Raw genomic sequence first — 12078 nt, 5'->3', positions numbered from 1 at the left:
CCTGCTCCTTGCTTGTTAATCCTGTATGGGTGTCTGGGCAGCTAGGCAGCCCATAGATGTGGTAAAGGGCATACGTTTGTGGGATCCTCCAGTTGTGAGGAAGGTATAATGGTCAACCTTACTAATGAAACCCCCGATCTCTTTAATAGCACCCATAGACCAGATTATATCTGCTGGAAAGAAGGGTGTGACATTCAGACTCAGGGAGCGATCCCTCAGTCTATTCAGTTATTACTGGAAGCCCAAGACTGTCAGAAGTTCTTGTGTGGAGTTGACGGGTCCGTACTATTTCCTATGTGGGTTAGCCGATTTTATGGTAATTCCCCCTGATGCCATGTGTCCTGGTGAAACTTGACCCTGCATCTTACGTTGCAGCCGATTGGGAGGAACTGATGGTGTGGAAGGAGGTAAAAAGGGCAGGGAGAGCTGGAAGGGAGTTGTTTTCTGGCTGGACAGGATAGGGAGTTGGACTTATGAAGCAATTGAACAATTTCTCGTTCATAGTGGATGAGATGTCCAAGAAATCAGTAGAGCGTCCAAAGGAGGGTTTCTGTGAATTAGATGACGGTTATGCCTGGCTAGCTGATACCATTGACAAGGACAAGGGTCCGACCCCATACTGACAGGTGCAGGGCAGAGGTGGAGCTATGACAAGTAAGGGTTGGAATCCTTTTTAAAGCTTTGGGAGGTCTTGGGGCTCACTGGTTTTCCATTGGATCCGGGCTAAAGGAAATAGGACATGTACTTATGTTTTTTTGTTTCCATTCCTTCTATACGCAGGAGTGAGATGTTCCTGATGTCTAATCGACCAAGTTACCAAAGCCCGAACAGACAAGACGCCCTGAAGACTAAACCATGGACCAGATGCAGAGGATTCCAAACCAGCCGGCGACCAACGCGAAGTCAAGATTTGTTTTTAAGCTACGTGTCAAGATTGACTTTCTGTTTTCCATCATCTGTTTTGTTTTATGGATTTAGGACTTTTCGTAGACAAGACAGTTTTTTTTTTCAAAGAAGAAGATCAAGATTCATCGAGGGACACTGGGGAGCATATGACAAAGAGGAGGGACTGTTGTGGAAATGTTATTATATGGAATTATGCGGACATTTTATCTTAGGATGTGTGTGTGTTTTATAGATTGTCATCTGTCTCCCTGTGCCGGATTTAACCGAGGAACGCTCTAGCAGAGGGTACTTGGGTTGACTCGGGACCAGCGGTAAAACCGTCAGTAAGAAAGCCTTCTCATGGGCTTGGAGGCGTGTTCTCAGTGTGTAGGAGGACGTTTGCCGGTTTGTGAGCACTAAGTGCAAAGCACTGGGCTTCTTCCCTTCAAATGTCTATAAACATTAGAGAAGTGACGTCTGCATAACGAGAGATACATATTATACCTCTGCTGCGGCTTTGCTGTCCCTTTCTGGATATATATCTGCATTTAAGACATGCATATCTGCCTTGTCGGTATACTCGTACTGTATACTGACAATAGCCATAGCAATGTCCCGCAGATAGTCTCAAATCTATAAGAACCAGTAGCATGATCTTCACTAGATACTGGTCACTTTGAGCAGTATTGAATGGGGTCCATGCTGACAGTGACGGGGGATGGGCGGCCACCTGGCTGATCAGACAATGGACATGAGTGACTTATCCTTCCTTATACAGGGATGAGGTATGTGCATTGCACTGTTCAGCCATGTTGATGCCCTCCCCTGTCCTTTGATATGTACCTGTGCTTTCTCAGCTGACTGGCTGAAATTGTAAAGCCATCTCCTACTGGGCGTCGTTCTATTGCCCTAATAAAGAAGGAGTCTGGAGCCGATTGGGGGGGCAGTTGCTCAGCAGAACTGAACATGATAACACCTTTGTCTGACGGCAGTTGAGAGATTTACCTTTCCTTACACAAAGTCTGATGCAAGCGAATTTCTACTACAAATATTTCTATTACAGGCCGCTTAGGAGTGCTGTATTGTTATCTATCGTCACTACCTCCCTGAGTCAAGAGTGGGTAATTGACGCGCACCTGCTTCCTTCCTTGCATGCTTCTGCTTCAATAACTAGACCCACCCTCTCTGGGTAGTTCACAATTAGGAAAAAAAGGGGCAAGGCAACAACAGCCAATCAGATTTCAGCCATTGACCTCCCTTGGATGTGGCGTCCATTTCTCAAGCTCCCTCTCCGGCATCGAACCCTAATTCCCCGTTACCCATGATCACCATGGTAGGCGCAGAAAAGAAAATCTAATGTTGATAGGGCAGACATCCAAATGGATCATCGACGTCACGGGGACGGGCAATCGCCCAGAGGTTATCTAGAGTCACCAATGCAGCAGCAGGCCCTCGCCCCTAAGGTTTTAGATGGCCAGATCAGCAGGCCCTTGCTCCAAATGTTTTTGAGGGTCACCAGCAGGCCATCAATCATAATTTTTCAAGGGTGTGTATGATGCCTTCCTTTATGTGTAACAAAGGGTGTTTTGGAGTGCTGGTTCCTTGTAATTTTTTGCAGCACTTGCACTTTTTATACAATTGAATATACTGGAAAGAATGTTTCCTAACAATTTTTCCTGTAAAATACCTTTTTTTGGGGGGGGGGGGGGGGTTTGTGCATATTTTTTTCAGTCTGTAAAAGTGGGGTACAACTCGGACAACATGGTTCCCTGCAGCGACCTGGGAGTCAAAGATGCATCCAGACATCATCCCCATGCTGTTCCCGATCAATTTCGGTGGTGTTTCTGTCACTTTCAGATTTTTTCCAATGGACCAGGCACCCTCCCCTCTTTAGAGCATAATTGACTTCCATTATATTCGGGTGCTCGGCCGAGCACATGAATATAGCAATGTGTTTGGGCCGAAGACCCGAACACCCGAATACTTTGGTGCTCGATCATTACTCGCTATTACACCTTTATTCTTAAATTGAGAATAAGCTGTGCAATCTAACCATTATTTTGGTGCCCACTTTGTTTAATAGATAAGAAATTCTATTACGCCTTTATTTTTAAGTTGTATAATCTAACCGTTATTGTGGTGCCCACCTTGTTTAATAGATAAGCAAGTGACAGTGGATGATGATGTAGCCGATCACATATGGAAACCAGGTGAAGAGGGGGCTTCATCATCATCATCAGGGGGCGAGGGTGGCAGCAGGCCCATGAGACAGCAACAGGGTGGCATAGTGCCAATGAGCCAACAGGGTGGAAGCAGTGGGAGATCTGGAGCCAAACCTGCCCAGGGTAGACCATCTGCTACTCAAGAGCCTACCTGTCCGAAAACAACTAACGGTGCACAGAGGGGCATTGCTAGGTTAAAACATTTGGGGCATGGGCCCCTGATGTTTTATCCCAGGCCCGAATGTAGTGCCTGCCAGACAGATACAACTGTATTGCCGTCCTCAGGATGGCAATGTAATTGAATCTAATGCACTGGTAGAGTTGAAGGACTTGTGATGACATCACAGTCCATGTGATCAGTGCTGAAGGCAGTGGTTGAGAAGGACCTGCAATGATGCCCACCAGTAAAATTTATGTTGGGGGCCTATCATATGGATACATTCAAATACCATACGTATTCTCTGAGCTACTTGAGAAACCTTAGCGCGGTGCTTGGGCTCAGACTTGTCCTCCAAGCAGGATATGTTGGCTAATTCTCAATTTTACACCAGTATGAGGGTTAGTAAGACTGCAGAGTACACCTGTCTTTGTTTTTGTTATGTTATTTCTATTGAAACTTGCAAAACAATCAGTTTTAAAAATCTTTTTTGTTTTTCACTGATGTCTTTCTGAGAAACAGATGTTAAAAGCCTGATTGGAGTCGCCAAGGAATTTATCAGAACTGGTGCAAAAGAAAACTGGCTTAGTTTCCCATAACAAACAATTGTCACGGTGGGGAGTGGGGGAAAACCCCCACCGTACAATGTAAAAGCATAATCGATAGCTGCTAGGCAAAGAAGCCAGGAAAAGGGAAGCAGGTCAACTCCTATAGCGTCCCTAATCCTCTCCCTATGTCCTGTTCATCCAATACACAAAAGAACAAGAGTCTCTAAAGACCTAATAGCAGGGAAAAGGAGAGACCATACACAGCAAGAGGATCGGCAGGTAAGAACACAAGACAACACACTTACAGATGCGTCCTCTCCTACCTGATCTCTAAACTGAAAGTGGTGTCAATTTTGTCCTGAGAGCAAAACAACATCATATCGCGAGATTGTAACAAAACTCTAATAAGCTGCAATACACATCGCAACCACTGGGCGGTGAGTGCTCCACATTTAGCTTATTACTTAAGCTGCAGAGAAGTTAGCCTCAAATATGAGCTATTTAGTGGCCGGCCTAGCTAGATTTGGTGAGATCTACTGAGAATATTAAATGTGCCAAAGTCAAACACATGAGAATAAAGGAACACTAAATCCAGAATCACACTGCCTGCTGAGTTGTGTATCTAATCATATAATGTGTGATACTGCCTGCTGAGCTGTGTATCTAATCCTATCATGTGTGATACTGTCTGCAGAGTCATGTATCTAAGCCTATTGTGCATGAAACTTTCTGCTGAGCTGTGTATCTAAACCTATCATGTGTGATACTTTCTGCTAAGCTGTGTATCTAATCTTATCATGTGTGATACTGTCTGCTGAGCTGTGTATCTAATCCTATAATGTATGATACTTTCTGCTAAGCTGTGTAGCTAAGCCTATTGTGTGTGATACTGCCTGCTGAGCTGTGTATCTAATCCTATCATGTGTGATACACAGCTCAGCAGAAACTATCTAATCCTATCATGTGTTATACGTTTTGCTAAAATGTGTATCTAATCCTGTCGTGTGTGATCATTTCTGCTGAGCTGTGTATCTAATCCTATCATGTGTGATACTGTCTGCTGAGATGTGTATCTAATCCTATTCTGTGCGATACTGTCTGCTAAGATGCGTATCTAATCCCATTATGTGTGATACAGTTTGCTGAGCTGGCTGGATTTCACTTAATCAGGGACTAATCAAAGAACAGCTGGATACAATGGTGAATAGTCAGAGCAAACAAACAGCTAATAAAGAGACAGGGCCTGGAGACTGGAACCTTGAGGCCTGAACACTTAGATGATGGGAATTTTTTGGATAAGCCATACTGCTAAATTCATTTCAATGGGGGCAAAAAAGATGTGGACAACACCATGTGCTGCCTGCATCTGAATGTCTGTTCTGTGCCCCCCCCCCCCCCCCACCCCCAAGAATATAGAACCTGTCCTAATTATTGTATGTTTTGCAGGGGGAATTCTCCATTAGCAATACAGGGTGGTCAATATATATTTATTGGCAAAGCATGCAATATGGAGGAGGGAGGTCGAAAGAGGATTATATACTGGCACTAGTGGTGGAAATGGAGGAGCATTAAACACTGGAGCCAATAACTATATACAGTCAGATCCATAAATATAGGGACATTGACACAATTCTAAAATTTTTGGCTCTATGCACCACCTCAATGGATTTTAAATGAAACGAACAAGATGTGCTTTAACTGCAGACTGTCAGCTTTAATTTGAGGGTATTTACATCCAAATCAGGTGAACGGTTTAGGAATTACATCAGTTTGCATATGTGCCTCCCACTTGTTAAGGGACCAAAAGTAATGTTATTCCCTCATTATCCCAATTACAATAAGCAGATAAAAGGTCCAGAGTTCATTTCAAGTGTGCTATTTGCATTTGGAATCTGTTGCTGTCAACTCTCAAGATGAGATCCAAAGAGCTGTCACTAATGCAAGCCATCCTTAGGCTGAAAAAACAAAACAAACCCATCAGAGAGATAGCAAAAACATTAGGCGTGGCCAAAACAACTGTTTGGAACATTCTTAAAAAGAAGGAATGCATCGGTGAGCTCAGCAACACCAAAAGACCTGGAAGACCTGGATGACCAAATCATTCTTTCCCTGGTGAAGAAAACACCATTCACAACAGTTGGCCAGATCAAGAACACTCTCCAGGAGGTAGGTGTATGTGTGCCAAAGTCAAAAATCAAGAGAAGACTTCACCAGAGTGAATACAGAGGGTTCACCACAAGATGTAAACCATTGGTGAGCCTCAAAAACAGGAAGGCCAGATTAGAGTTTTGCAAACGACATATAAAAAAGCCTTCACAGTTCTGGAACAACATCCGATTGACAGATGAGACCAAGATCAACTTGTACCAGAGTGATGGGAAGAGAAGAGTATGGAGAAGGAAAGGAATTGCTCATGATCCTAAGCATACCACCTCATCAGTGAAGCATGGTGGTGGTAGTGTCATGGTGTGGGCATGTATGGCTGCCAATGGAACAGGTTCTCTTGTATTTATTCATGATGTGACTGCTGGCAAAAGCAGCAGGATGAATTCTGAAGTGTTTCGGGCAATATTATCTGCTCATATTCAGCCAAATGCTTCAGAACTCATTGGACGGTGCTTCACAGAGCAGATAGACAATGACCCACAGCATACTGCAAAAGCAACCAAAGAGTTTTTTAAGGGAAGGAAGTGGAATGTTATGCAATGGCCAAGTCAATCACCACCTGACCTGAATCCGATTGAGCATACATTTTACTTGCTGAAGACAAAACTCCAAGAACAAGCAGGAACTGAAGACAGTTGCAGTAAAGGCCTGGCAGAGCATCACCAGGGATGAACCCCAGTGTCTGGTGAGGTCTATGCATTCCAGACTTCAAGCTGTAATTGACTGCAAAGGATTTGCAAACAAATATTAAAAAGTGAAAGTTTGATTTATGATTATTATTATTTACTTTTCGTCTCTTAACAAGTGTGAGGCACATATGCAAACTGTTGTAATTCCTACACAGTTCACCAGATTTGGATATATATATATATATAAATACCCTCAAATTAAAGCTGACAGTCTGCAGTTAAAGTACATCTTGTTTGTTTCATTTCAAATCCATTGAGGTGGAGTATAGAGCAAAAAATGTAAGAATTGTGTCAATGTTCCAATATTTATGGACACTTCAGGGGGCATTTTAATACAGGGCACAGTACAGCGGAGTTATAACTACAGAGGGCATTAGAACTACATGGGGACCTGCAGGGGTGGCATTATAAATACTGAGGGCACTATGGTGATATTATTACTTGGGAATCGTTGCGTTGCTCGTTATTGAAGGAGACCGCTGCTATTACATGTAGTGATCTCCTTAATACTATTGGGAGGAGCAAACATTAATGTCTTCACTTGTCCCCATATAGAATAGGTTGTAAAGGGTTAAATTACTCACAGTCCCAAAGTTGTATTTACACTTCTTATTGTAAAGTACATTTTTGATAACTTTTGCTATATTATTTTATTTACTGTCCTTCTGTGTTCATTGTGTCTAGTCATATTTTTACTTTACAATTAAAATATAAAACCCAACAGATACATGTGGTTATATTGTTTAAAAAATGTTTTTACTTACAATAACACCAGCAAAAACAATCACACAAATCTAAGTACATTCTGTATGACGACACAATAGTAAGGCCTCTTTCACACTTCCGTTGTCCGGATCCGGCGTGTACTCCACTTGCCGGAATTACACGCCGGATCCGGAAAAACGCAAGTGTACTGAAAGCATTTGAAGACGGATCCCCGTCTTCAAAATGCTTTCAGTGTTACTATGGCACCCAGGACGCTATTAAAGTCCTGGTTGCCATAGTAGTAGTGGGGAGCGGGGGAGCGGTATACTTACCATCCGTGCGGCTCCAGAGTGACGTCAGAGTGCCCCAGGCGCATGGATGACGTGCCATGCGATCACGTCATCCATGCGCCTGGGGCGCCCTGACGTCACTCTGGAGCGCCCCGGGAGCCGCACGGACGGTAAGTATGCTGCTCCCCCGCTCCCCGCTACACTTTACCATGGCTGCCAGGACTTTAGCGTCCCGGCAGCCATGGTAACCACTCTAAAAAAGCTAGAAGTCGGATCCGGCAATGCGCCGAAACGACGTTTAGCTTAAGGCCGGATCCGGATCAATGCCTTTCAATGGGCATTCATTCCGGATCCGGTCTTGCGGCAAGTCTTCAGTTTTTTTGGCCGGCGCAAAAAGCGCAGCATGCTGCGGTATTTTCTCCGGCCAAAAAACGTTCCGTTCCGGAACTGAAGACATCCTGATGCATCCTGAACGGATTTCACTCCATTCAGAATGCATTAGGATAATCCTGATCAGGATTCTTCCGGTATAGAGCCCCGACGACGGAACTCTATGCCGGAAGACAATAACGCAGATGTGAAAGAGCCCTTAGGCTGGTTACAGCCTGGATTTGTGGGTGGGGCTGCCCTCTATATAATCCCGAGTGGCCTCACCCTGGGGGCAGTCGCTTTGTGCTCCTGCCTCACTCACAGGCCTGTGTTCTCAGGTGCACAGTTGCCGCTGGGTGTCATTAGCAGACTAGCTTCTCTGGTGGTAGGATTCTTTCTTTGCAGCATGGAGCTTGTAATTTTGCTCTCTGCTACCGTAGCATGCACGCGCCATACTACGTAAGTAGGTTGGGCCGGGGCCGTCTCTCCTGGCCGGTCGGGACCGACTTTGCTAGTGAATGGGAGGCTTTGCCTCAGAATCCGCTACCTCAGGTTGCTCGTTGTGGCTAAATACTTCTATTTCTTTTCAACTTTGTTTGTTGGTAATAGGAGTTGGTTCCTATAAATCTTACAAGTTTTACTTGGCTTTGTTCATCTCGTATGAGAAGTTACTTCAGCCGGTTTGCTGTAAAGGAAGAGTTACCCAGGCTGCATGTGATGTCATGTTTGGAGATCGGACGCAGCTATTATTGTTTAGGCCTCTTGCTGTAGCTGTTCCTTGCCATGTGTCTCCCCCTCCTCCCGCTACCACCATCTTTAGTCTTCATGTATTTCACTGCTCTATATACTTAAAAACCCTGCCGCACTTTCATGCTCAGCTGTTGTCCTGAGCGGCATTTGCACTTTTGGCTTTTATTTCATGTCTTTATGCTGCATCCGCATGTCTTTACTGTTCAGCACTTTCCTACTCTTAGTTCGTATTCACTCAGATTGGTCTCTCATTCAAGCTGCGTTCATCTGTTGGCTGTTACATCTCATTCCGTACCCAGCCAACAGCTGGATCCATATTACACGCCTGTTATTTCTTGTTATATACTCGGCTTACAGCTGCTACTTTTTCTCCATTTTATTTTCGGGACGCACCACCCTGATGTTCACACCTTGCTCCACTCACAACCAGAGCTGCGTTCATGCGTTGACTGTTACACCATGTTTGCTCTGCTCACCGTGAGAGCCATGTTTACACGTCCACTGTGACAACATGTTCATACTAGGCTTGTTTCAGAGCTGCATTCACTTTCACTGTTACATCATGTGTATGCTCCACTCACAGTTAGAGCTTTTGTTCTACCAATTTCATTCTTGGCCACACCCAGATGTGCATTCACACTACGCTGTCAAATCATTTTTTGCACTCGACCAGAGTTTCATTCATCCGTCTATCGATATTTCAGATTTACTCTACTCGCACCCAGAGCTGCGTTCACACGTCCTATGCTACTTCAGGTTCTTCCATGTCTGCTGTCACATCAAGTTAATATTCCGTTCACATCCAAAGCTGCGTCCACATGTCTGCTTTTACATCTTGTCCTATACTCCATTCCCATACTCAGAGCTGCGCCCATACCATGTTTTTTAGGTACCACTCACATCCAAAGCCCCATTTGTTGTTACATCATGTGTTGTACTCTGCTTCCACTCAAAGCTGCATTCTCCTGTTCATTGCTACGTCATGGTTTTATCTCACCGGGGCAGTCTGCACCCACCGCTCTAGTACCTCTCTCCCAACAAACATAGCTGCGTTCTTTTCAGGCTTACGTTCCTTTCAGGCTTACGTTCCTTTCCTCGGTGGTCTGCTACATTCCATAGGCCTACTTTTCTGTTCACCTCAGGGAGATCCTGGTTCATATTCAGACTGGTCTCCTTTGAAAAAAATAAATAAATAAAAGCTCTTTCATTACTGCAGTCAGAGTCATCCGCCGCTTGTACGCGTCTCCAGGATGGGTAAGCTCCTTCCCCTCAGTCCTTCCCCTCCACGGCGTGCGTTCCAGCGTGGAACTCATGTTGAGAACCACCGCCGAACTTGTGTGTTTTGAATTTCAGGTGGTGTTCTGGTTAGTACTGTGTCATTGCTGCCCAAACTTACCTGTGCTCGCTCCTCCCAGTTCCTCTATGCTTCCTACAGCGGCATTTTGCAGATCAAGTTCACACATGCTGACATCACTCTTGATAGTGGCTTGCAGCTAAACCAGCTCCTCTATTCCTTGTTGTGGTTGCTAGGAGCTGGTCATACAGTGCAAAATCCTCACCTTGGAGCGCTTGCGGGACTGTTTTTTACATGAATACGACTCACCTGGGTTGGAAATTACACATCTTCAGCCTAAACCCTATGTGCGGTCACTGCACGCTGACCATTTGCCTGCCGTCATCTGTACTGATATGTAGTGGTAGCAGGGCCGTTCTGTATGTGTATGTTCATTTATTCATATGCTATGTTTCCCTGTTTCCCACTGGATCGCCCAGGCTCATACCTACCTCTGTCTCCTGGATCGCCCAGGCTCATACCTACCTCTGTCTCCTGGATCGCCCAGGCTCATACCTACCTCTGTCTCCTGGATCGCCCAGGCTCATACCACCTACTTCTGTCTCCTGGATTGCCCAGGCTCATACCTACATCGGTCTCCTGGATCGCCCAGGCTCGTACCTACTTCTGTTCTCCTGGATCGCCCAGGCTGTCATCTCCTCAGTAATTCCTCCTTCTGACTACATTTTGTTCTCCTGGGAACGTAAAAACAGGGAGTTCTCCAGTCATCTGGAGATCTGCAGTCTCCGCTTGGCTGACACACTTGATGGGGGGCAGGATTTCCCTTAACCGGGTTTTTCCTTTCCAAGGTTAGGTGGAGGTGCTATTTTCCGGTTTCCTAATGTACCATTTTGGGCACATTTCTCTAAAACAAACAGGGCTGCAGTACCGTCTGATATCCAGTCCTCCCGATCAGCCAAGTAGCTACTCAACAGCTTCCTGAATTCTTCTTGTATCACGTATACGTCTTTTGTCTGTCTTCCCTGCTTCTTGTCTCGCTCTCACACATCATCTGATGTCTCCCTGGATCGCCCAGGCCTACGCTGCCTCTGTCATCCTGGATCGCCCAGGCTCGCTCTGTCATCTTGGATCGCCCAGGCTTGCTCTGTTTCTGTTATCATGGATCACCCAGGCTCGCTATATTTCTGTCATCCTGGATCGCCCAGGCTCGCTCTGCCTCTATCATCCTGGATCGCCCAGGCTCGCTCTGCCTCTGTCATCCTGGATCGCCCAGGCTTGCTCTGTTTCTGTTATCATGGATCACCCAGGCTCGCTATATTTCTGTCATCCTGGATCGCCCAGGCTCGCTCTGCCTCTATCATCCTGGATCGCCCAGGCTCGCTCTGCCTCTGTCATTCTGGATCGCCCAGGCTCGCTCTGCCTCTGTCATCCTGGATCGCCCAGGCTCGCTCTGCCTCTGTCATCCTGGATCGCCCAGGCTCGCTCTGCCTCTGTCATCCTGGATCGCCCAGGCTCGCTCTGCCTCTGTCATCCTGGATTGCCCAGGCTTGCTCTGCCTCTGTCATCCTGGATTGCCCAGGCTCGCTCTGCCTCTGTCATCCTGGATCGCCCAGGCTCGCTCTGCCTCTGTCATCCTGGATCGCCCAGGCTCGCTCTGCCTCTGTCATCCTGGATCGCCCAGGCTCGCTCTGCCTCTGTCATCCTGGATCGCCCAGGCTCGCTCTGCCTCTGTCATCCTGGATCGCCCAGGCTCGCTCTGCCTCTGTCATCCTGGATCGCCCAGGCTCGCTCTGCCTCTGTCATCCTGGATTGCCCAGGCTCGCTCTGCCTCTGTCATCCTGGATCGCCCAGGCTCGCTCTGCCTCTGTCATCCTGGATTGCCCAGGCTTGCCCTGCCTCTGTCATCCCGGATCGTCATGTTTTGCCACCCATGTCCGTCCCGACTCACTTTTATTAGCTAGTGGCCGTCGCCTGTTCTGTCTGTTTTATAGCTGTCTAGGCCT

Source organism: Bufo gargarizans, chromosome 10 (genome assembly GCF_014858855.1).
Source record: "Bufo gargarizans isolate SCDJY-AF-19 chromosome 10, ASM1485885v1, whole genome shotgun sequence".
Classification (NCBI taxonomy): Eukaryota; Metazoa; Chordata; class Amphibia; order Anura; family Bufonidae; genus Bufo; species Bufo gargarizans.
This window is presented reverse-complemented; position numbering follows the sequence as displayed.